Below are 27802 nucleotides of genomic sequence, written 5' to 3'. Positions count from 1 at the left end.
GTCTCCAGTGGCTGAATTGTTGAGAGGAGTTTTCAGTGCAGACGCTCCTTCCGCGTTTCTTCGGCGGCGACGCCGACCCTCGACGAGTTGAAAAATGTCGGCTCGCTCCGCCGAAATGGTGGATGGGCCGTCGTCTGATGGATTTGTCGGGATATACGACCACGACAGAGTCGTAGGGTCGTAGCGTCACCCCCGGAAGCTTTTCAGGCCTGCGCGTCACGTGACGTGACGTCGACGACGTCACATCGCGCCGGCCGGCCGGCCGCCCTTCGCTGGGTGGCTGCGCCAGCCGCGAGCGCCCTTCACGCCTACCGACTCGGGCGAGGTTCCTTGACACCATGTCCGCACGATTTATCAAGGTATCCATTGATTGTATGGTTTAACGCGCCGACGCAACGCAGGCGATGAAGCGCGCCGTAGGGGAGAGCTCAGGATCAAGTTTTACTACCTGGGAATCTTTATTGTGTGCCGAAATCTCGTACACACGGGCGTTTTTGCTTTTCGCCTCCATCAGAAATGCGGCCGCCGCAGCCGGGTATCGAAACTGCGCCCTAGTGCTCAGCAGCGCTACGCCTTAGCCACTGAGCCACCGTTGCGGGGGAACTTATCAAGGTATCAAGAAATAATGAATATCGTGAATGGAATAATGCGTATTTATTTATCACAGCCAGACGCCATCTGTACAAATATCACAGTGCACATTGTTCTCAGTCCAGGCAGACGACAGGCAACACAAGATGTTGCCCTTAATGCTGAAAATATGCCAAAAGTACAAAACACAATATCTTGCCACATAAAACTCAGAAAACAAAACAGATTGTAACAGCAAAAACATCCCCGAGCTTTGGAACAGAAAAAGCACACTTTCATTTAAATTGTAGGTTAGAGGAAAACATACCATTCGTTTATCATAGTAGCAGTAGCAACACAAGGTATCAGGTTCAAACACTTGCCAAAAAATACAATACAAAAGAACACTGGTGACTAAATTGTGGTCCACAGCATGATAAATGACAGAAAGAAAAGTAATTGTACTGCCACAGGTAGGTGCATGTCCTAGGGAAAAAATCAAACAAAAATCTAAGAAAAAAACAAATCACAGTGCACAACATGTCTGTACACAGAGTGCACAAGGAAAGTGTACACAGCTTAGGTACCAAAACGGACTGTACAACTGCTACAGTGGGCACCGAGGCAGTTCGAGTTAAAAAAAAAAGAAAAAAGTACAGCACCTTTAAAAGCTAACAACTTGTAAAGAGATACAAAACTGGAAACAAGGCTCAAACAAGGGAATGTATTGCTTGAGCCAGGTGGCAATAAGTGCAGCGCTCCTCAGACAGCATCGACAGGTTGTTCAAAATTTCCAACAAGGAACTTACTTTTTGAACTGAGTCTGGTACAACAGCGCTACCAAGGTTCTTGATTGGTGAACCTTGATAGCAGGCAAAGACTTCAAGGTTTGCAAACACGGTCAATGACGCATTCAAACAAGGTTCACGATAGTCGATAATGTTCAAAAACATGGAGCACTCTTCTTTATGAATCACAGTCCACTTTGGAGACACTGACACCCCTTGCAGGCGAGCCCTTAGTTCTTCGAGGGACGAAAACCGGTCTCGTTTTTGCTCCGCTTCATATGACGCCAGCGACTCTTCTACAGCACGGGCGAGTTGGGAGGCTTCTTGTCGGCTCCTCTTGGCGTCAGGGGTTTCTCTCGTGCTCTGGTCTCGTACTGATAGGTAGGACGGACAGCCGGAAAATACCGTTGGGACAGATCCAGGACGCAACCGTGGTACTGGGAGTGCAACTTCAATAACTCTCCCTGTCCTTGGATCCGTCTACGATGTCGTCTTCTCAATGCATGAAGCGTCGAAATGATTCGCGCACACCTGCAAAAACGTTTCAAGAACGTCTGAGACGCCACTTCTCAAAAGAAAAAAATGCGCTCCCGTTTGCATGACCGCGTTTACAGTCCGTGTAGCTAAAACAAAGTCTACCTACGTTTCGCAAGCATCTAAATAAAAGCGCTGCGCTAAGCGGTACAAGCAACATGAAAGGAAACACGGGAGCGTGATGTCACCGCACTCCACGAAGCACTTCCACCGAGAGCTTGCAAGAATGGACGACACCACGGCACTGTTAGTGAACAAAGCGCAGCTGACCATCCTTGCTGCGAACGCTGCTGGCGTCAGCGCTTCGCGAGGCCCGGCGGCCACACGCTCAAGTATTTCCCATCATAGGTGATTTCTACCCGAACAAGCAACGACAAGCTAAGAACAGGAGCATCTCAAATTCTTACCTTAGTGCACGAAGTCGGCACGAAGTCCTTCCTAGGAATGGCGCGTAGCCATTGTTTGAGAGCGTCGGCGTCTTTAGGGAAGGAAAACACTTGTATCTTCTTTCCTGTTTTGTAGTTGCCGGTGCATCCGGGTACACAACACTTATTCGGCATTGTCACATCACTCCAGCATCACGCACGGAAACGAAATTGCCGCAAAACAACAACGGAAAGCAACAAACGTGAAACACCGTCAACACCACGCCGCCGAACCGTCACCACCGCCGCCCGCGCTGCGCTCGCTGCTGCTGCGGCTTCCCCGAGAGTCGGCCGGCCGGAAATGACGTCAAATTGCTGGGCGCAGGCCTGAAAAGATTTTCCGGGGGTGGCGGTCGTAGCCACGTTGTTCAGGCAGCGCCATGTTGAGGAGTTGACCGAGCGGCGTCTCCGCATCCAGCAGCGGCGGAGCCGCCGCCGTGAAGCTTAGCTCGTTCGCTACGTTGTGATGCAAAGTTGCTCGAAGTGGCCGAAAATTGGGCGTACCTGGGTGAGATCGGTGTCCCCAGAATCTTGCTGACTTGGCAGATGCAGTCACACAAGTTTTAGAGCAGCCACATTGAAGAGAGCACGGTTCCAGCCGAAAATCGACGGAGCCGATGAGCGTCGCGTCCGATCACTTCGCGAAGCGCCCGCGTCTCCGACTACACGGCGGAATCCCTACGCGCTCTGGCGCTAACTCCGTCTTCTCCTGATCTCTCATCTCGGCTGCTCGGTTAAATACCTTGCGCGCGACATTCCAGAATGTTCTCGTCATTTCGTCGGCGCGATACGCAGCGAAGGCTGGGAAGAGGGCGAGACGGTTGGATTGCCCTCCGCGGCCGATGACTCAACTCGGTATGACCACGCCCCTTTCGTTCTAAAACTTTCGCAGGCTATCTCGGCCGCCGATGTGAGGTGAGGAGGTTCGTCGGCGAAGCCACGCTTCCAAGGGGAGAGCGCGCGCCCCGGGGAGCCCCGGACGCTTGTTCTCCTTTTTTTTTCTTTTTTTTTTGACTTCGCGGCGTCTCTTTCGCGCGTCATCGCAAGAATCTGGCGGCGCGCCCATTTTTAGAGCTCGTTCTGTGAGAACGGTTGGTCCACTCAAGTACACCAATCGGGCCAAATTTTTATTCACAGTTCAAATAGTGTTTCTCTATTTATTCTCCGCCAGGCCTAATACTTTTTTCGCCTGTTTTTCGGTGCAGTGAGCAACACATGGTGCGGAAAAGAACACGCAAAAAATTATTTAGCCCCCTGTGTGTCGCTGCTTTTGCAGTCACTGCAGCAACAAGAGACAAAAGTGAGACATTGAAATCTTTTATTTTTCTCTACACACATGACGGTTTTCCATTCTTTAAAAGAATTCGTGGTGAAACGTACAATTCCAGCCACGTTGTCACATGTTGTACAGCCCTTGTGAAGCTTTTCCGACGGAAGTGATAGATGACAGGCATTGCAGACGCCAGCGCACACAGCCTTTTGTATCTTGTGTGCTCACGGCTGTACAATACAATAGTAAAAAAATAGTTAGTCACACGTGACAGAAGATGAGGATGCACGCATATGACAAGTACTATCAGCGTAAATGAAACCCGAACAGCGAAGCGCGTGTTTCAAGCATTGGAAACAGTATAGTGTCGCCGTCCAGTCATCACCATTGGCAGGCGTTCACATCCGGTTTGGTAGCACTGCGCGATCCGCCTACAGTGCGTTATGTTCATTTTTGCTTTAGTTTTTTTGTGGTGATAACGATAGCCATCGTGGGCGTGCCAAGCGCTTTTGATCGTATGCAACTCGCAATTCCTTTGAAAGAAATTTATGTAGCGCGAGACGAAAAAACGCGCTCTGTCTTCTCAGTCTATTCTTTTCTGTGTTTGTTTTTTCGCCTCGCGCTACATAAATTTCTTTCAAATGTTTCACCAACAAGCCCACATCGCCACTCTTGTCACAATTCCTTGATTTTACTTCAGCGTTGCAGTGATATCGGTGACTTGGCAAGATAAAACAAAAACAGAAATATAAAAAGTTTGCGGTGCATTTTCAAATGATCGTTTTTTCAGAGACAAACCCGAAAATGCATCCCTTTAGCTGGAAATGACGAGCGTTTCCTTGGAAGAAAGAGCACAACTCGTTCCACTTTATCGGCACAAAGTGAAACAGCATTCAATTGCCAGCATTTTGAACCGGCTTTTGTCTACTATAAATATAATCAGCCAAGAATTTCATGATGATGAACTCCGTGATGACAAACCATGCTACTATACTCGCCTTCGGCTGTAGCAGTTCTTAGCGAACTTCGGCAACTTTGAACGTATCTTTATATATATATATATATATATATATATATATATATATATATATATATATATATATATATATATATATCAATCTATCTAATCTAGCCGCCTATGACTTCCGGCTCTCCTGGCCGTTTCGAGTATGGTATCGATACCCAACTTGGTATGGTATAACATGAATGTATGAACGACATATTTAACCAGTAATAACATTAAAATCATGATATGTATGTCATGATTACATTTAATGCTCCTGCAGCTGTTGTGGTGGTTTCGTTCAGACAGCATGTTGAAAAACGGATATGGTATGACATGATTGCGTGGCGAACACAAGCGACAGACCCTAACTTGAAAATTATGACATGCGTGTCATGTAACAACATGACTACATGTCACGCTCATGATGCGCTCGCGGCCGTTTAGGAAGCGTCACATATACGAAATTTGGTATTACAGTACGTGAAAGGGTGACGAAGGTATGTGAATAGTGCAAACATCATAATCATGAAATGCGTGTCATGCAACATGACTACAAGACAGGCTCCCGATGCGCTGGCGGCCATTTTGCTAGCTTCATTATACCGAATTCGGTATTACGGGACGTGAATGGATGACGAAGGCGTAATACTGGCGCAGACATGACAAACATGACATGCTTGTCATGCAACAACGTGACTACATGGCATGCTCATGATGTGCTCGCGGCCGTTGTGCTAGCTTCGCATGTACCAAACTCGGTATTATGCCACGCGAATGGACGACAAAGGAAAATGACCTGTCCAAACATGATAATCACGACATGCGTGTCATTAACATGACTACATGCCACACTGATTATGCGCTTGCGGCCGTTTCGCTAGCATCACATATGCCAAATTCGGTATTACGTGACGCGAATAGATGACGAAGGTATGTGACTGGTTTAAACATGATTATCATGAGATCCGTGTCATGTGAGAACATGACTACACGCCACAATCAAGGCGCGAATAGATTTTGACGTGACGTCGTGCGCTAGCTCGCCGGCGTTCATTTCGTCGCGTCACGCCGGCGTTACCATGCCAGGCGCCGGTCCTGCCATATAGTCGCAGGCGTGGGCGGTGCTGCGTTGCTTTGAGCATGCGCGTTTCAGCGCATCCCACATCCCTCAGAGACGCAGCGTTGTCTGGGTAACGCATCGGCGAGCAGAATGTCGCATTTCGCGCCAGTTGCCCTCGGGCCGCGCAGACGGACGCTGGTCGCGCCTGCCGTCAGACTATAGATTGTTCGCGTTTTGCTAGCGTAGCGTCGCTGTGCCCAGCGTGCGCGTGCGTCAACGCTGCATTGGAGTATATTGGGCCCATGCGCTCCCGGCTGCTTTGCCAGATCCACATGTACTAAATTTGGTATCACGTGACATGAAAAGATGACGCCACTTTTCAAACATGATAATCATGACACGGAAGCCATGTATGGCATCGTTTACCTCCACCTCGTAACGTTGTGCTGATTTTAAAGTGACATATCAACATTTTTCGTTCGTGCTTTGCGTATCATCGATTCCCACTACAAGTGGGATCTGCCAATTTTTTATATTCTTCCTTTTAAATACCATACCTAGAACACAAGCAGAAGTATTGCACTATAGGGAGATCATGCAGTGCTGCCACACTAATTCTGCGGGCCCGTCTGTGTCAATGAATGGTGGACGGTGTGCAATATGCTATTGATAAGCCTTGTGCCACGCGCTCTGCTGTTCGCGTTTCATTTGATGCCAATATTTCGTGCAAGTTGATATATAGACATACATGTAAAATATATGACAAGTACGTGCAAGTTGATGTAAGAACATGCGTGTAAAATATCACCTGCAAGTAACTTTACCTTCACATCTTTTACAGTCATTGTGAAGATGGTGCGACGAAATCGTTAGCCGCACCACGGTGGTCTAGTGGCTAAGGTACTCGGCTGCTGATCCGCAGGTCGCGGGATCAAATCCCGGCTGTGGCGGCTGCATTTCCGATCGAAGCGGAAATGTTGTAGGCCCGTGTACTCAGGTTTGGGTGCACGTTGAAGAACCCCAGGTGGTCAAAATTTCTGGAGCCCTCCACTGCGGCGTCTCTTATAATCATATGGTGGTTTCGGGACGTTAAACCCCACAAATCAATCAATTAATCAATCAATCAGTGACGAAATCGATAGATGACAGGCATTGCAGACGCCAGCGCACACAGCCACAGCCTTCATCACAGTGTGTGCCCGCATCTGCACAATACGATTGTAAAAATAGTTACTCACGCGGGACAGAAGATGAATATGCAATGGTATGAAAAATACGTGCAAGGCGAGATAAAACATACGTGCAAAATAGGACATGTAAATATTTTAACGCGATGTCACACATCGTCAAAGCCGCATTTCAATCTCCGTAGCGCAACAGTTTTAGTGCGGTAGCCGCAGTTATAACTCTGAGGCGTCGCGAACCACGTCGGCACTCTCTAGTAAACTTTTTCTGAAATAAATGTTTTTTACCACCTACCACCACCGCGAACCATCGTGCCGCCAGCGAGGCAGCGAGTTCTAAGCGAGCACTGCCGTTCAGCTCGAGGAAGCGAATGTGAGACCAAACACAGCGTTGCACGTGGAGCGTCTGCCGCCAGCGAACATCTAAGAGGAGAACGACTGTATGCAAAGCCGCCGCCACGAACAGCGCCTAGTTGGTTTACAGCGAGTGACAAAAAAACCCATGGTAATGCGGCCCTTTTCCACAAACTCGAGCGAGGGTAGCTGGCAAACGCGAGTCCACTGCCGTGGCAGCCGCCAACGGTTGGCGCTGAGCTGCTGGCGACCGATTTACACGGAAAAAACCAACTATAATGGCGACCAATTTTCACTGACTCAGTTCCGACGCCAGCGAAAGTCCGCCGAAAGCCCACCGGTGCACTTACAGAGCGCGACATACTACAACCAAGCTCGTTACGGGCAACCGCAACGTATTTTGGACGACTTGCAAAACAGTGACGAGGTCTCCGCCCAAATATCGCCAGCACGGAGCTCAGCACGGCGGCAAAGACAGGGGAGCACTCGATGAGCGAGTGTACAACCTGCCGAGACAAAGGCGGCTAATTTCCGAGTGGTCAAAAAGCACAGGCGAACTACTGACGCCGAAGCAGACATTCACTGTGCATTTAGTTTGTGCGATATACAAAACGACCGAGCCCGCGGCTGCAAGCGCGATACGTATCGCACACCCGACAAGTATAGGCAGAATAGAGAATGATCACCTACTTGTGAAAGAATGCAGCGCTGATTTCTGCCCTGAGTCGGACTGAAATAATGTACCCGACTAGGCTGCTGTCTTCCCGGCCGCAATGTTGGCCTTGATTCTCAGCCGATGGTGTCGTGAGTTGGTCGTCACCATCCTGACGAAGCCAGGGATATAAAGCGCGGCGTTGCCACTTGTCCAGGCCGGCTCCAGATTTCATGGGTGCGGCGAAACGTAAAAGCAGCAGCACACGCTCATTCAACCCTACACACAAAAATTGGCAGATCCCACGCACAGCGGGAATCGATGATATGCGAAGCACGAATGAGAAATGTGCATATGTCACTTTAAAATCATCACAACGTTACGAGGTGGAGGTAAATGATGCCGTACATGACTTAGGTGTTTTGATCAACATGTTTGGATGTGTCGTTTAACTTCGTCATCTATTCACGTCACGTGATACTAAATTTAGTATATGGGGAGCTAGCGAAACGGCCGTGAGCACGTTATGACCGTGGTATGTTGTCATGTTCCTATATGACACGTGTGTCAGGATTATCACTCAGTAAAGTAAAAAGTTGGGCGAGTTGGTGCTGGTTCATGATGATAAGGGGCGCGAAAAAAACGACACACAACAGAGAAGAAGTACACGGGACGACGCGAGGATTATCACGTTTGCACCAGTCATATATGTCGTCATCCATTGACGTCACGTAACACCTAATTTGGTAAAGGGTAGAGCTAGCAAAATGGCCGTGAGCGCATCATGAAGGGCCCATTATATTCTGATGTAGCGTTGACGCACGCACACGCTGGGCACATAGACACTACGTTAGCGAAACGCGAATCCTCTATAGCCTGACGCCAGGCGCAACCAGCGTCAATCGGCGCGACCCGACGGCAACCAGTGCGAAATGCGACATGCTGCATTTCACACCAATGCGTTACCCAGACAACAATGTGTATTCCTCTTTTCGTGACGGAGGGACGCTGGACGCGCTGAAACACGCATGCGTCGAAGCGACGCAGTGCGGCGCACGCCTGCGATTATATGAGATGACTGGTGCCTGGCGTGGCAACGCCGGCGTGACGCGACGAAATGCACGCCGGCGAGCACGCGCACCGCGTCACGTCGAAATGTGTGTGCGCCTTGACTGTGGCATGTAGTCATGTCTTCACATGACGCGTATCTCATTATTGCCATATTTGCACCATCACATACCTTTGTCATCCATTGACGTCACGTGATACAAAATTTGGCATATGTGAAGCTAGCGAAATGGCCGCGAGCGTATTATCAGTGTGGCATGTAGTCTTACGCGATACGCATGTCGTGATCATCATATTTGGATGCGTCATTTATCTACGTCACCAGTTCGCGTCGCGTAATACCGAGTTTGGTACATGAGCAGCTAGCAAAACGGCCGACAGCACATCGTGAGCGTGGCATGTAGTCATGTTGTTTCATGACACGCATGTCATGATTATCATGTTTGCACCAGTCACATACCTGCATCATCTATTCACGTACTGTAATACCAAATTCGGTATATGTGACAATAGCGAAACGACCGCGAGCACATCATGAGCGTGGCTTGTAGTCATGTTGTTACATGACACGCATGTCACGATTTTCATGTTAGGGTCTGCCGCTTGTGTTCGCCATGCAGTCGTATCATATTATACCAGTTTCGCAACATGTCATGTGAATGAAACCACCGCAAGAGTTGCAGGACCATAAAATGTAAATCATGACATCCATGACATACATGTAATGCTTTTCATGTTAGGACTCCTCAAGTACGTTCTTCATACAGTCATGTTATGCCATAGCAAGTTTGGTATCGATACCACCATCGAAACGGCCAGGAGAGCTAAAAGTCCTAGGCAGCCACATAGATAGATAGATAGATAGATAGATAGATAGATAGATAGATAGATAGATAGATAGATAGATAGATAGATAGATAGATAGATAGATAGATAGATAGATAGATAGATGGATGGATGGATGGATGGATGGATGGATGGATGGATGGACGGACGGACGGACGGACGGACGGATGGATGGACGGACGGACGGACGGACGGACGGACGGATGGATGGATGCGCTCAAAGTGGCCGAAGTTCGCTATGAAATGCTGCGCATTTTAAAAAACGCCACTTACGTGCACTAGGGTGGGCTTGTTCGGGCACGTCACATGTACCTCATGAGCATATTACGCACAAAGGCCATAAAGCTGTTGGGAAACGAACTCCTTTTTGACCATAGGTGTCAGTCTGGTGTCTGGCTCATACGGGCAAGATGGCAATGAACTTGTTTATTGCCAAGCTCGAGTACTCGGTGACCGAGTCCACTACCACCCGCTTCTGAAGAGGATACTGATGGAGTGAGACAGCGTGGAATCTTAGAGAAAGAAAGGTTAGATCGCCGCATTAGCGCACCTCCCTTTAAGGACCTCAATAGACATAAGCTTGGGACTGGCGCCGCCTGCAGACTAATACAATCCCAAATCTGCATAAGCTTCACATGATGTACTCTGCAAAGTATCCCCACGCATGCCCGTGGTGCGGAGATAGTCCTACACTAACGCATATTACCTACACCTGTCCAGAGCGACCTGTCACAGTCGACATTGGAAATACGCACCTAATACATACGTGGTCGTGGGAGCCGCGACTCGCTGAACGGACCCTGGGAAGCCAACTAGCGACCCTTGGTCAGGCCCGCCGAGCCGCTTTAGCCAGTGAAGCCTTAGAAGAAGGGCCCCACCCACGATGAACCACTTTTTTTATTAAATGTTGTTTGTCTCTCTCTCTCTGTTCGAGCACGTCATGCGCACGTGACCTCTTGGTCTGATGCCGGAAAAGGTAGGGAAGAGATTTGGCTTGCGAAGGCTACGTGGAGGAGCAGGAAGAGTTTCGAGCTCACCTTCCGTCATCCTCACGTCACGCAGCTTCAAAAAAAAAAAATAAAAAAAAATAAACTGTTTTCTTGGCTCGTAATGAACCGATTCAAAACATTTTTGTGGCAAAACGTTTCCAATCAACTTCCACAGTCTAAGTAAAATTCGGTGAGAGACCTGGTGAGTGGTCGTTTAATGAAAGCTTCATCACTATTCAATTTATTAACCGATAGCTTGTTGGAAACTCGCTGCGGACATTTAAACAGCATCATTTGAGGCATCTTAATTACTTCGTGGTCGCTTGGTTAAAGGATCAACCAGCCTCTTAATTTTGTTCTAGCTATGCATTTTAGTGCTTCAGTTGTGGTTAAATCTTTTTGTATAGGTTGCACAACTCTGCGACATAACGCTACCGCTTACGGAGGCTATTCCGAATAACTTAAGTTTTGTGTGCGAACATGCAACGGGTTTCACGGACTCACTGCGACGGATCCGGTATATCAGTTACTCAAGCCCTTGTCTGTGTAGTGTGTACATAGCGGGACGGCTCAGTGCTCTCCCATAGTTGAGTACGAAGTACTCAAAATCGTTCAACATTTTTTCGAAACATATCAGTTACTCAAGTCCTAAGTACACTTACATGTGACGGGACGGCTCTATGCTCTTCCATAGTAGAGTACCTAGTACTCTAAATTGTTCACCACTTTTTCTAAACAAATTACGGTACGAGGTCGCGTTCGGTAGCAAAATGCGTAGGCATTATGTTTAGGGAAGGCTTTGCGCTCTACCATAGTAGAGTACCTCGTACTCTAAATCGTTAAAGACATTTTCTAAACACACGAGTGGAGTGCTTTTAATCAAGTGTGAGGCCCGCAAGACGGCATTACGCTCTGCCTCAGTAGAGTACCAAGTACTCTCAATCGTTACCCGCTTTTTCAAAACAACAGACACTGTAATCGGGAGGGCTCGCTGGCCTCTCATGGTTGAGCACGAATTTCTCGAAATCGTTACACGCTGATTCTAAACACACAAGTCTGGAAACAGAATGAAAAATGAGTCAAGCATCACATCCGCTGGCAGGAGACGGTGACACGCGTGATCGCCTCATGCTCTAAGGGCAAATGTCGCATTTTAAATGCGAAGCATTTCTCTACGAACTTCGGCGACTTTGAGCGTATCTATCACGCCGCTTGAGACTTGTAGCTCTCCTGGCCATTTCGATAATAGAGTTCATATCAAACTTGGTATGCCATAACATGAATGTATGATGAATATAAGTGAGTGATCATAACATGAAAATTGTGACATATATATCATAAATGTCATGATTTACCATTCATGCTCTACCTGCTCTTGCGGTGGTCTTGTTGACATGCCAAGTTGTAAAACTGCTACGGTATAACATGACTGCATGGCGAACACAAGCGACAGACCCTGACATGAAAATCACGGCATGCGTGTCATGTAACAACATGACTACATGCCACGCTCACGATGCCCACGCAGCCGTTTCGCTAGCTTCACGTGTACCAAATTTGGTATTACGTGACGCGAACGAACGACAAAGGTAAATGACACGTCCAAACATGATAATCATGACAAACATGACTACATGCGATACTCATCATGCACTCACGACAGTTTTGCTAGCTTCACATATGCCAAATTTGATATTACATCACGTGAATGAATGACGAAGGTATGTGACTGGTGTAGAAATAATTATGAAATGTCTGTCATGTAAGAACATGACTACATGCGACGCTCATGGCGCCAATACACTTCGACGTGACACGGCACGCGTGCGCGCTGGCGTTCGTTTCGTCGTGTCACGCCGGCGATGCCACGCCAGGCGCCGATAGCGCGCCGCGCTGTGTTGCGTTGACACATGCACGTTTGAGTGCGCTCGGCGTCCATCCATCACGAAGACAAGCAGACGCAGTGCTGTCTGGGCAGTGCTGCTAACCTGCGGAGCCACGTTTTCCTTCTCTGGGGGGAAAAAATTCCCTAGATTTCCTTAGATTTTTATGGGGAGCAGTTTTTTGAAGACTAATATGTGTTTGTGCTGTGGAAAACGATTTCCAAGTTCACTTTTATGATATATTAGTGGTTTCGCTTGAAAATATTCGCTGAAATCACCGTGCTGAAGATGAATATGTGTCGCTGTAAAAATTGAAAAGCTTCAAAACATTTTATCCCACGAAATCAAAAGAAAGCAGTCTTCACATTTATGAAGGGGGGGGGAGGGCAGGTAGTATCGCAGTGTTTTATGCAAGTCACCAAGAAGAAGGCATTGCATAAAGGTTAAAGAAGGAATTAATTATCAAAATATTGCTTAGGAACATTGCTAGCTGTTCAATGCAAAACACGGTAATCGTACACTAGGATACAGTGCACTTGTAGTAGCATGCAAGTTACATAATAATAATAATAATAATAATAATAATAATAATAATAATAATAATAATAATAATAATAATAATAATAATAATAATAATAATAATAATAATAATAATAATAATAATAATAATAATAATAATAATGATAAAAGTGATAATGATAATGATAATGATAATAATATAATAATAATAAGGGTAATAGTAATAATGATAATAATAATGATAATGATAATAATAAGCAGAACGAGCATACAAAGCGCTGTACGTGAAATATTCTGGCGAGCAAGCTTTCAAAAATTAATCATCAATTCTGTTATTTTGCAACTCTCCCACAGAAAATGCTTGGTGGTGTTCATATAAAATATGGAGTGATTCAGGCTTACTTAAATTATAAACAATGTCTTGAAAACCGTCACTCTCAATCTTTGTCATGATATCTAATGCAAGGTATTGTGACGAAAGATAGTTTAACCAAGAAAGCATATTATGATGTGTGGCAGTTCATCCCTCGCCACGTTCTGAATGGCTAGGAAGAGATATGTTTATTAGAAATGTTGACAGCCATATATTCATTCCAGGTATATCCTTGAATTCTTCCAACTAGCACTTTGTTTCAGCTGTGCAAATAACCACATACATGCAGCCTATTGTTCCGGCTGTGCTTTTCACAGAAGCCATGGTTACCATGGCGGAATCACATTGCTCCACGGGCCAGCTCACTAGCAACACAGCGTTCGCAAGCAAAGGAAAACGATAAAAAAACAATAACAAACCAAAGAAAAAAAATTGCAAATACCACGTACAGCGGAAATCGATGATATGCGAAGCACGAATGAGGAAAGTTGATATATCACTTTACAATCAGCCCAACGTTACGAGGTGGAGGTAAATATGTCATACATGACTTCCTTGTCATGATTATCATGTCTGGATGTGTCCCTTACCTTCATCTATTCACGTCACATGATACCAAATTTAGTATGCGTGTCATGTAAAACTTGACTACATGCTACGCTGATAGCCCGCTCGCGGCCCTTTCACTAGGTCCACATATACCATATTTAGTATGATGTGACGTGAGTAGACGACGAAGGTAAATGACACGTCCAAATATAGTAATCATGACGTGGAAGTCAGGCATACGGCACAATTTACCTCCGCCTGATGACGTCGTGCCGGTTTAATTGTGGCATATCAACCTTCCTCATTTTTTTATTGATATGATATAGAAGGAGATGTTGGCGCACCAGTATGCTGCCGGCTACTCCTTAGCCGTTGATTGAAACTTGAACACGTATCTTGAAGCAAAACATACAAAGCAGTGCATGGAAAATAGAAAACTCTGGCACAGATATGCAAAGACACACTTATACGCACATATCACAATGGTAAGTAGATGTTTGAAAGTCATTGTAAGAAGTCTCTGGAAACAACAAAACACAAACAACCAACACAAAACACAACAAAACAACAAAGCACACGTCTGGTCCTTATAAAGATGCATTCGCTCGTATGTACATAATAGTCGACACGTCATTCATTTCACAACACACACGTGATGGGTGTCACATGATACTGTACATAATAAGTACATGTGTTACAAATGAAAGCTTGTTCTTTGTTAATACTTGTCAGCAATCCCTCTGTCTTGTAAAAAACGTGTTAATGCTTTTAAAGCGTGGGACTGTAAAACTCCAGTTGGCCACGGGCCCAGAAGTTTTTTCATGCTAAATGGTCTGTGGTCCAATGCGAACAGTTCGCTTTTAAGACGGCGTCTTGGCGTGTCATGATGTGGACAGTTTATGAGAAGGTGACAGACGTCTTCATCTATAAATCCACAATCGCATTCGGGAGTTTCAGCTCTGCCGATTCTTTGCAAAAAATGTTTTGTGTATGCGGTGCCTAGCCTCAATCGGTGAATTAGAGTTCCCATCTTTCTATCTAATGCCAGCGTAATTTTGAATTCAATAAATGGATCGATGTGATATAAAAAGCAGCTCTTTGTACTTTGGTCAAACCAAGCAGTTTTGCTCATTCTGAAAGTTGTATTCTTTATAATACTACGCAATTCATTTTTCGAAATCGGTAAAGGAACAGTAACGTCTTTACGATGTGCTTGTCGTGCTGCTTCATCGGCAGCTGTGTTTCCAGGAATGTTGCAGTGGCCAGGTATCCACTGGAATTTGATCTCATGTTGCGCCTTCTTTGCTTTAGTGAGCTCCTTTAGCGTTTCGTATGTCATACTATCACTTATTACTGTCCTGTTTGTACTGGAGAGTGATCTTAATGCGGCCTGTGAGTCACCGAAAAGTACCCATTTTCTAGCGTCTGCTACCGAGTTTATAAACTTTAGAGCATACAGAATAGCGAAGAGCTCAGATGTTGTAGATGACGTCGTGCGGCATAGTTTAAACGATTCCTGAATATTGAGCTGTGGTATGATAAATGCCGATGTTGAAGACGTTGTAGTACTTGAGCCATCTGTGTAAATATGTATGTACCCTGGATACCGCATGTGTATCTGATAAAGTGCTAGTTGTTGAGAAGCTTAGATGAACATGTCTCTCTTTCTGATAATGCCATCCACTGAGAATTCGATGCTTGGTATAACAAGTACCCATGGAGGATAGTCCATTTCAGAGTTCCAAAATTCATGTCCGGGTAATATATGTACATTACTCTGTACTTCGTTATGAGCATTGCCTTTATCTCTTAGTAAAATATCCAGTGCCAATGGGTGGTCCCTGTGTTGCGTCTGCAAGCGAAAAAAATGGCGGCATGTTTCAATTGTTCTCATGACTGGAAAGGGTGGTTGTCGAGTCTCTGCTATGACAAGGCTGCTGGAAGTCGCTCGTGGAACACCTATGCAGACGCGCAGTCCCCTAGCTAATAGTCTTTGAAGTCGCTCCTCTGAAGTGCGGGAAAGGCCGTGTAACACTGCTGCAGAATATGCAACTTTTTGTCGTATTAAGGCATTGTGAACAGCGAGCATGGATGATAGAGATCCGCCCCATGATGTCCCAGCGATTCTGGGGAGTATATTCACTGGCGTATTCACCTCGTTTTCAAGTTTCTTTATGTGAGGTGCCCATAATAGCTGCCTATCAAGTATTACTCCGAGAAATCGATGCTGTGTCACAATCATTAGTGGTTCTTCTTCTAAATTGAGATTAAAGTTCTTCAACTTCTTACGGGTGAAGGGCAACACAGCTGTCTTTGCGTGCGATAGAATCATTCCTCTTTCTTTTAAAAAGTTGTTGATAATATTTATTCCGTCTTGCAATGCAATCTGAATTAACCGTATGTGCGTGCCAGATGCCCAAATGCACACATCATCTGCATATAAAGAGTATTTCAACCTGGAAGGCAGTCTTTTAGCTAAACCAGCCATAACACAGTTGAAAAGAAGAGGGCTAAGTACGCTTCCTTGTGGCACTCCCTGTCTGACGTCGTGTTCTGCACTTTTTCCTTCGCTCGTCTGAATGAATATTTTACGACCTGATAAATATTTGGATACCCACCGCAAATACCTGCCGGACAGTCCATGTTCCAACATACTCAGCAGAACATGAGTGTGACTGACTGTGTCAAATGCCCTTTTGATGTCCAAGAACACTGCGACCGTCAAACTACCACAGGCGCGTTCATGCTCCACATACGTTACTAAGTCCAGTATTGCATCCATTGTGCATCTGTGTTTCCTAAAACCTATCAAGTAGTTGGAAAATACACCAGTTCTGTTGCACCACCATTGAAGTCGCGCATCAATCATTTTTTCCATTACCTTACATAAACAGCTTGTCAGACTGATTGGACGGAAGGATTCAAGGTTCAAGGGTGTCGTAGCCGGTTTTAAGATCGGAATGATGCGAGCAGACTTCCAAGTCTCGGGTACAATTCCTTGCGTCCATAGATTATTGTAAATATCTAAAAGAATAGTTGTGCTTGTGGGCCCAAGGTTCTTTAGCATATTGTACGTAATGCCGTCCGGTCCAGAGGCCGATTTTTGACGACATGATGCTATAGCACAATGCAGCTCCCTTAACGTAAATACAGGGTCTAGCTGAGGATGCTGGGCCCAAAAGCAAGCATTATTTTCTGGCTGGCTAATGCGACAGAATTATCAAATAAGGCACATTGTGATGCGGCGGGCCTACTGATAAGTTGACAAAATTCATCTGCTACCACAGCTTCCGGTTTGTCCAAAGCTACAGCAAGAGCACGAAATGGAAAGCTCTGTGATACAGGGCCACTAAGTGCTCGAATTACAAGCCAAATTCTTGGAACAGGTGTGTGGGGAGAGAGCGTGCCACAAAAATCACGCCAGCGTCGTTTACCTAAATTTTCTAGCCGTCTGCGCATTACACTGTGGATTTTCTGTGCATTTTTGTATGCTTTGAAACTTCCGCTGCGTCGATATGCCCTTTCTGAACGTCGTCTGATGGCTCTTAGATGTTCATACTCTCCATCGACTGCAGCATAGTCTTTTGGAATCGGGACTTTCTTTGTACGTTTATTCGCATTATCTTGCAGAAATTCAGTAAACCTTTCAACTGTTGTGAGTTCACTATTTTGGTTTGTTAGGTGGTGCCGAAAAGCTTTCCAGTTCGTCAGTTTGCTGTAGCGTCTGGTGTCGTCTTTTCGCAAGTAGGGGTGACTTATTAGAATGGGAAAATGGTCACTCCCACGTGTTTCTACATCCGTTGTCCATACCACACCATTCACTAGATCTTTGGAACACAAGGTTACATCGATGCAACTAGAGTAATTATGCCCTCGGAGAAAAGTTGGGGAGCCGTCATTTAAAATTGTCAAATTGCATTTGTCTGCGGCACACTCAACAATGTTCCCACGTGCATCACATCGATCACTATCCCAGATTATGTTGTGCGCATTAAAGTCTCCGCATATAAACGTATATGAATGAGAAATGTTGAAGATATTTGTTAGCTCTTCCACCGTGAAGGTTGTAGGTAAAAATTGATCACTGTAAAGCACTGCTCACCAAAGGACACTTTGCAAGCGACGAATTCCGACGAATTATGTTGTGCGCATTAAAGTCTCCGCATATAAACGTATATGAATGAGAAATGTTGAAGATATTTGTTAGCTCTTCCACCGTGAAGGTTGTAGGTAAAAATTGATCACTGTAAAGCACTGCTCACCAAAGGACACTTTGCAAGCGACGAATTCCGAGAAGTCCGAATCACTTGAGTTAACTTGATGAGAAGGTAGGTCCTTTCTGACGCACAAATGTACTCTGCTAGGACCACTTCGACGAGATGACTTATATATCACGTAGTTGGAGAGGCGGAAATCATCATTCATTCCTGCCTCTTGGATGCAAAGTATTGGAAAATTATACTGCAGAAGGAGTTTACGGAAGTCAGCACACTTCCTTCGAAGACCATTGGCATTCCACTGGTATATGGAGACATCTTTGTAGCGCTTATTCATATGTTACTTGTCGGAGGTTTGACCCGGACTGTTGACACAGTAGTGCTTCCAGAGGCAGCAGGGCTTTTACTTCTGGCAGGTTGTTTGCTTCCGGTAGAGCAGACAGGATTGCCTTAAGTGCTGCGAAAAGCATTGGCAGAATCAATTGCATGACTGATGCAGAGGCACGGTCTCCATTGAATGGTTGATTTTCTGAGGCCTGTTGAGAATGACGTGGCGTTTCGATGTTGTAGTTGGGGCGAACACTGGCACTGTCGGTTTTGCTACTTTCCGGCAGAGGTCCCGTGGGCGTTCGTAGCTTTGACGCGTAGGTTGGGTTACTTGAAGGTACTTCTCGTGAGTGGTCTCTCGAGTGTGCTCTTGGCGGCTCTCTTGGTGGTTCTCTTGACGTGCTTGTCGGCTGTTGTTGCGGTGGCCGCTGAGGTGTATCATGTACAGGATGAACAATCTCAAGGTTTGGAGATGGTTCATTGGGGCGCGCCTGTCTTCCATGGATGAGCTCATGCCGACGCATTTTTGCAGCAGCTTTACTTTGCGGGCAGCCTGAATATGAGGCAGCGTGATTACCTGCACAGTTTGCACACTTCAACCTTCCTCATTCGTGCTTCGCATATCATTGATTCCCACTGTACGTGGGATCTGCCATTTTTTTTGTTCCTGACTGGATGAGAGTATCTGTGCGAACTCGGGCAGTTTATCAGAGATGAACAGTTTGTGATAGTGTCGCAGTGCTTTAGGCTACATCGCGTCGGCACCTTCCTGTTTGTACGCACGATTGATTGTGGTTACCCGGCGCAGTTGTGCTCACCTGAACTGTTGTTACTAACATTCATTAAACTTCTTTGTGTGTCTGCTGATGAACACGTGACGTAATAATTGACTTTTTCTATTGTCTACATGGTACCACATAAAACAAAAGTACTACAATGAGCCTATAAGCCAGGAAACAGTTCTCTAAATAGTTTATTTTGCAATGCCAGAGCATAAGTTGTCTCAGTGTGTGACTCTGTTGTTGCCAGAAAGCCATGGTAGGAAACAGGAACCATAACTTCATCTTTCACCTTCAAAATGCAGCACGCATTGGCCATACAAGAAAGTGAAGCCAGTAAACTTTTGCATGGGGGGTGCCTCATGGGCTACTTTCTTCTCCCCCCCCCCCCCCTTTATGTTGCATTGTGCAATGCTCTCGCTCAACGGTTTAACTGTCCTTCCACCATGAAGCGAAGTTGACCTTCACCCGCTTTGTCAGCAGCCCGACATTTGAATTGCTTCCAGTAACAACCACATGCAAGGATTCATATCTACACAGCCTTGAAATGAGGCACCATTAAATAACAGCTCATTTCGCTTAAATATCAAACTTTCATATCATAAAATGGCTGATCGCCAACATGTCCACTATCTAGAGAGTATGAAATATTGACAGATGGCCCGAACAAGCACAATCGTCAGCAAGCTTGATTGCAGCGCTTCACAACGTGTTCAGAAATTGTTTGATTGACGCTTGCTCGGCTTAGTTTTAGGTTCTGTTGCCGAAATGACACCAATACATGCAGACGTACTATCCCTGCGTACCCAAGTATTATTTCGTCAACACCACCCAATGCTTCACGGCTGGCAGCAGTCAAACCATTCCAGTGGCGCTATTCTCGATGGACCCGCCTAGTGAATCCATCAGCGGGGTGCATTTAGTTCTTCGAACAAGCAGTGTGTCATGGTATCATCGACCTCTTGACTACGTCCACGCACTGAACACACCAAGAGTAAAGGGAAATAAAGGAGATGAAACGTGCAGCACCGTGACACTTAAACTTCAAAAGCACAAACTTCCGTAGCTCCATGTTCATATGTTTCAGAACAATGTATAGAAAGCGTCATGAGTACTAATGACCTTCTGGGTGCGTCAGGTGGGTGGTAGCGTTAAACCTAATTGCAATAGTTAACGTGCTTAGTTAGAGTTCATGCGAGGCCTCCGAAGTGTTAGTCCAAAACCAGTTTTCTGAGGGCAGCATTGGTTTAAGGTAAATACATACCGTCTTTCTCATTAGTGTCATCCCGGCTGCGGCGGCTGCATTTCCGATGGAGGCGGAAATGTCGAGGCCCGTGTGCTCAGATTTGGGTGCACGTTAAAGAACCCCAGGTGGTCGAAATTTGCGGAGCCCTCCACTACGGCGTCTCTCATAATCATATGGTGGTTTTGGGACGTTAAACCCCACAAATCAAATCTCATTAGTGTCGAGAGCTGTAAAAACTTCGTGAGGTCAGAATGACATTGTCGAAGAAATACCGGAAACAGGGGGCGTGCTACTCCCCGAGCTCAGAACGACACACTAGGTGGTCCGAGTTACTGCGGAGCATTCAAGTTGAACATTCTGACGACTGTATCTATGTGAACAGCGTGCTATCGAGGGCCACACTTCCGTACACTCTCCTGCGCCGTATAGGTTGCATTCACGTGACGTCAACTAGGCGGGCACGGCCGCAAAAAGTGCTCCAGTTGTGCTGGCAACCACGCGGCCACTATTTTCAAGGTCACCATATTTCTGATATAGTGCAATGTACCTCTGACCATACCGGCAGCCGGTGGCATACCGGCAGTTTAGTCCGGTGGTTCCAGCAGGTGTACACAAGTTACTGCGGGCACGTTGCTGTTTTATTTTATTTGGATTTAGAACGTACAAACTTTACCATTTGTGAATCTGCAGCAGCATAGGTGATGCGTGCTCGACTCACTTGAGCGTGTACGCCGAGAAATCGGTTACCGATGCTTAACAGCGATACACGGACAAAGGGGCTCTCTGCAGTGCGCGTTGACCCACTCATTACGACGAGCGAGATGAACGAATTAGACACCAAACTTGTTTTGAAGGTGGAACTCTGAGACATGAAGGACTGCTTGGTGCATATACGATACGTTTTGTGACGCACGGGCGACTAAAAGCCATGAAATCATTGGATGCTTGACTAGTGGATTTGTCCACGAACCTTCGTTGAAAAGTCACGGTGACTGTGTTGTTGTGGGTGCAAAGGTAAGATAATCTGAAGTTATATTCTATCATTAAGCGCTAAGGTCGAGTTTACCCATGAATTTGACATGAATTTAGTTGAAAGAACGGGCTTAACACCGCTTACAAACTTACACGTGAAAACACCATTGCATGGGGCAGATTAGATTGTGGTAAAGTCCCCACGTACGAGACTAAACTTTCGACGTGGTTGGCTCACCCCCAGCTTTGAGAAATCGAGTGAAAAGTATCTGGACCGTTAAATTATTCACTAAAGCAAGCTTACAAGCCACCTGTGATTTGACGCAAGTGTACTGAGCCAGGTCACTTTAGCGAGAAAAACAAAAGCATGGGCCTCTTGTTTAGGTGCGCATGTATTATTATGAATAGTCTAAGGTTAAGCACTACGCTGTGCTGCAATTTTCGCTGACGTCTCTGCAAAATTATTGAAAGTGACTGCATTTACTGCGTTATTATGATATCTTTATTTTCGTGTTTTGTTCGAATCTGAATTACTCAAAGCTGCCAGAATCCGAACTAAACTCAGTTTCCATTCGCAGGTGAACCACCCTCAAGCACTCACCCCACATCATTGTTAAAATAAGCCTGAAGAAGTCGGCTGAATCGCTCGCTACGACGCTTCACCACAACCTCCAGCGTACGGCTACATTGACCACGAATAACGTTCAGCAAGGAATAAAATTTAATCGGTTTGATATTCACAGGCTTGTCCCCCTTCATTTTATGCGATGGCTAGACAAAAATACTGCAAAATCAAACGTGATAGCGGACGGTGGGCACAAAAGACGGCGGAACTTTAGTATCACGCAGAGGCACACACATGTGTACATGGTCCTGGTCATAACGGCCGAAAGTAGTGCCTTTTTCACATTGCGCACGTGCTGTGCGGATAGCCGAAACGTTGGCTGTGGGAGCTCAAGGTTGCTCGGAGGTGAATACCACATATATGTTTTAGGGGCAAAGCTCCTTAAGGCGTGGGTCGTGTGCCTGCTTTATGTAGTAGCCAATCTTCTTTTTAGTCCTTGGAGTGGCCGCTGGATGGCGGCACTTGTATATCAATAATGTATAATGACAAGATGCGAGATGGTGGTACTTGTAGTGTTTGTAAATGGACGGGCGGATGGACAGACATGCGAACAGATGGACGTATGGACGCATGAATGTATGGACAGACAGACAGACAGACAGACAGACAGACAGACGGACAGACGGACGGACGGAGGCGGCCAGTGGATAATTCACGGTTTGCCGATAAAATCTTTCGAAGCTTTCGAAGGACCTATTATGTAGTGTCTCACGACGGAAATCATATGAAGTAGTTTCTCTTTCAAATGTGCACTGATCAGTGAGGCAGTGTCTTGCATTTTTCGTGTTCACAATGTTGGCGGTCGCGCTGCCTCTGAAGGAGACACGATTAACTAACACAGCGCGTCTCCGTCCATGGCGCTATACGGGCGACCAATGGGGAGTTGTCACTGTGACGCTACTGCGTAATGAGCACATTGAGGTGGCGGTGCCATTGCTTCGAGCCACAAAGAAGGAGCACGAAGTAACAAATTTGACACACGTATGATTTTGGAAAGCAAAACGTGTCTATGAGTCGCCGCGGGAAAGCGTCGGACGCTCGTGTGACGCAGGCAGCCCTATACCTAATCTTACCGAAACCCCATTGAACTTCGTTAAGTAGTGACCTATGTAATGAAAGATGCACATTCCCTCTTTTTTTCCTCCTTTGACCTCTCCGTGGCTGCCGCCGTGTCGGTATTGGCCAGATGCTGTAACGTGGGACCGCTCGCGGCGATCGTTTACTTACAGTCGCTCTCGACTACCATCATTCAGGGGCGCATCCAGACACTCATTTTAAAGGGGGTGAATGGGCGATCGCCGAATGTAACACCGGAGCGGGGGAGGTGGAGGGTGTGGTCATTACTTATTTTGGTTTTATTAGCACAAAAACTCTGTAGCATAAATACTGTTAATGTGTGCTCAAAGGGATCCCACTCATTTGTCCTAATGGGTGATAGCAGGTGGAGGGCACGCAATGAAGAGAGGGGGAGGGGTGCTCACAGGTTTCAGGAAGAGCGACCGCCCCTACCCCCCCCCCCCCCCCCCTTTGGATCCGCCACTGCCATCTATGTTCTCGGAGAGCGAACACGCTGGTGTACAGTGCATCTGTTGTACGGATGCGCACTTGTATTTCCGTGTGGGTTGTTCATCAAAATACTTATCACCCAAGAATGACGTCCTTTTGGTTGCCATCGGTTGCTGTTCCGCCTTCTGATACTAGAGCCAGTCTAGTGATGGCGAGAAAGCCTTCATAATACCACCCGTTAAGCGAGCGGAACGAGTTTTGACAAAAGACATGGCTGCAGAAAATCTTAAGTGAGAATTTCAGGCCAACATTTTAGACTCGACTTTGCGAATTAATGTGCGAGTTGCTCATTATGAGTATGAGTCGAGGCTTAAATTGATGCCCACTGTAACGCCGTATACATGTCTCATAAGAAGGTGTACGTTCGAGTTAGTTTCGGCCGTCCGTGACTGTTTCGTCCGGTGCCTAAACCTTTTGCGCAAGAAGTACTTGATTAAACATGTCACAGCTGATTGCATAGTGCGTCGCCATCTCAGACTCTGGCTTCATTAATGCTTCTGTGGGGTCTGTTTTTTTCGTCAACAATACGTGGTTACGTTCTTCGCTTGGCGTTCAGAGTCGACTGGCATGAGTTCATGGTATCGTTTTGTGCACTTGGCATACACGCGGAAGGATGACCGAGAATAAGATACCTGAACTTGAAGGGTTTTGCAATGCTGTTTTGAATAAAGCAAAAATTGAAGTGTGAAAACTTGTATTAACACTGATGCTCTTCTTTGCTTTCTTTGTCGCGTGCTCGTTATTTTTCCAGCGCCAATTGCTTTCACTAACTCTGCTACATTGCCAAGCAGCCGGGTGGCTAGCGATGCGAGGGTAGCAATGCAAAGCGTGCATGACTTACCAAGTCGGTGGGTGCGTTCATTGTTTAGCAACCTCACGTGTACGTGCCGTTTCGCGCGACGATTTACTGCCTACTTTCTGTGAAAGATTATATCCGCGACTGAAGCTCACCCAAACGATTCGCTTACGGTTGCACGCTCGTTCACTCGTTCCCTAACTAGTTACTTCAGCGGTATGGTTCGTATGTCAGATGCGTCCACGATCCGCACTTTCGGAATATGGTTGGTGCGTTTAACCACTCAACTAAACAACCACAGTTGTTCGAGGCCATGAACTTTAATTGACCTACATCTTCTGGAGCGTCTTACATGCTTCGACAAACGCAAAAGTTGAACGTCAGCGATATTGCCGTCCCACGTGGAGCGTCAACGCGAGTTGTTGCTTCCCCTGACAGCTATTGTGAATGCTTTCTGCACAATGTCCGCGACATGTTCCTCCATTTGAATAAAGCACTTATCACCATTCGCACAGCGCACACATACATTCGCTATTGTTGTGCTGCGCAGAGAACATCGTGGCACAAGCACCGGGCCGGACCCGGCTCGTATGCACCACGAGCTCGAACTTCTCACAGAGAGAAAGAAAACAGTTGACGGGCCTCTTTGGAGCTCGACTACAATACACTGTATGTAGCTCGACTGACTCTTATACAGTGTTACGACCACCGCCTTTTCAGTTATAGGCACAAGTTCACTCTTAATAAATGCAATTGTTTGACTCGTCCGTGTGCTTCAGAGTGGCTACAATGTTGTATACCCTATACGACTCTGAAGAGAGCTGTCATAGGCCAACGTTACACTTGTTTAAATAAATTAAGCGTGAGATAGATGGCTTATGCGAATGCTCTCAGCGTTCTGCCTAGCTAGAAAGCACTCTCTTTGCGAAACAGTGGCTACTACGCAGGAGCAAGGCAGGTGGCGCCACGTATGAAAAGAGAGCGAAACAATGGAGACCCGAGAAAAAACGAGAGTGGAGGAGGAGGAGAGTGTCACTACTTTGCGAAGTTTCAGGAACGTAAGCTTTACCCCTCACGGGGCGTCGCGTAACGACCACTCCCTGAACGAAGGCGGACTGACGGCGGCCGTGGACAAGCGCGTTTGCACTGGCATTGCATGGCATAAAGAAGGTGCTGTTTGCCGGTTTCAAGGAACCGAAGAAGGATACCCGAAAACACATAGCACAGCATTAAGATAATCACAAGATGAACAGTGGAAGTGCCTTCGACTGACTGGCCGACGTTTCGATAGGAGGACCTAAAAAGATGGGTCCTTCTATCGAAGCGCCGGCCAGTCAGTCTGAGGCGCTTCCACTGTTCATCTGGAAATTATTTCACTACGTCGTTTTCATCTGTTGGCTCCCATCAAGATTTTGGATAGCACAGCATTGGGACATTCTCGTAATGTTAAAAAGGTCGTGCAGCGCCTCACTGTGCTAAGCCGTATTGGAACCACGGGTACCTCCAGGTGATCACGCCACGTTTGGCACGGTGTAGATGTGCGTGCGGGCCACGAATATTTGACAAAAGCGATAAGCCAACACGCTGCGCAAGCGGTCGGTGGTATATACAGGAAGTCGGTTGGAAGTAGCGGAACCGTTTCGCAGGTTTTCATTTTGCTTTACGTATCGTCGAGAACAGAAAGCCAGGTGGCCACTCGCGAGGCATGCTACGCTTCGTCGTGCTCACTTGCTTCCTTTCGCGTTTATTTCAGAATGGTGATCGCTTGCGAGAGATGTTGTTTCAGTGTCGCACGTGTTACAGGAAAAACAGCTGAAATATGCCACCTCTATTTCCACCATGTGCTTGCACGAGTGGCTACGAAATGGGCAGTGGACACCGCTTTTTGAAAGGCCGAGGGATTCTGCAAAAAAGCCTTGAAATTCTGAACATTGGTCCCGAAACACTCGTGATGTTGGGAACCAACTTTACTCAAACTCTCCCACCCGAGCACAGAAAATTTACGCCACGCTACCTTCATCAGCCATCGTCGGTTTACGCACAATTGCGAAAAGCAAGCCATAACAAGCCAGACACTAGAGAACCGTCCATTTATCGGCGACTCGTTTTAAGTGATATTGAGCAACAATAGAAGAATCGTTTTCGTCCGTGGTTGGTTGTGTAGGCCATTTTCAGCAGATCACCACAAAGGTAATACATCTTTGTCATCCTAAGAGGAAATATGTATTCAAAACAGAAAAACACCAAAGTGTTCACTCCTGAATAACAAGTTCAGTCAACAAGAAGGCAAAACAGCTACGAGCCATAAACATTCCTTGCCCCAAACGGATAATGCGCGATAACGATTGTCAATTGATCTATTTTACTATTTTCTGTTCGTTTTTTTGCCTGTCCGTACAAATTTTATACAGTGTAGAGACATAAATTTGACCTTAACGACGCGTATTTCCCAAACTTTGATTGGCAACACAGTTACTCAACCATGTGCCTGGAGCTTCGAAGGAATCCGTGACTTCCTGATACCTGAGTCATTGTACTATTCAATTACGACGAATGAACTTTTGGGTAGACAATGGCGCTGCGCAATTTAAGAAAGTGCTGGACCCGCTCACGGCTCCATCCTGGAGGCAAAATTTTATGGCACGCAGACCCCTCAAGTGTACAGTACTGACCATGTTTGAGCTAATTAACATACACAATTTTGTCTTCATTGTATTGAGTTCAGTTTTTGTCGGCACATTTTTCTCTTAAACATGTAGATCAGAGCCAAAATTATGTTTAAAGACCACATTACGTGCGACATGAAGTGATTATCTTGAGCAATAGCGCATACTTGTCATGACACTAAAAAGTATGCCACGTTTTAATCCGTGAGCACCAATATCAAGCATTTTGACTTCACTGATGTCAACTCCATGCATACGTAACTAATAAAACTGAAACTGTAACAAGTCTGCCTTGTGTCATCAATCACCGTCGACAGTAGTAGTAGTAGAACCAAATAGTTTGCGTAACGCAGGGGACGGGACCAGATGGAGGAGCGAATGAATGAATGAAGCGAAATGATTATAAGGATTTTCGAAATTATGATGATGCTAATGGAGATGATGTCGACTTTCCGCAGTAACAGTTTCGCTGTCCGATAGTTTTGACGCCGTAGGTCTGGCTGAATTTATTTTTTACGAAAAAAGTGCGGTCAAAGAC

The 27802-nt window shown here is 46.2% G+C and overlaps 1 protein-coding gene across 3 annotated transcripts in view; it reads left to right on the top strand.

Moving 5' to 3' along the window:
* Positions 1-27802, top strand: part of LOC119173675 (hepatocyte growth factor receptor-like) — a 181491-nt gene that overhangs the window by 29910 nt on the left and 123779 nt on the right. The gene's annotated exons all lie outside the window — the stretch shown is intronic.

Source organism: Rhipicephalus microplus, chromosome 5, assembly GCF_043290135.1.
Source record: "Rhipicephalus microplus isolate Deutch F79 chromosome 5, USDA_Rmic, whole genome shotgun sequence".
In the NCBI taxonomy this organism is placed as follows: Eukaryota; Metazoa; Arthropoda; class Arachnida; order Ixodida; family Ixodidae; genus Rhipicephalus; species Rhipicephalus microplus.
The sequence above is the reverse complement of the archived record's forward strand: the minus strand, read 5'-3'. Positions and strand labels throughout refer to the sequence as shown.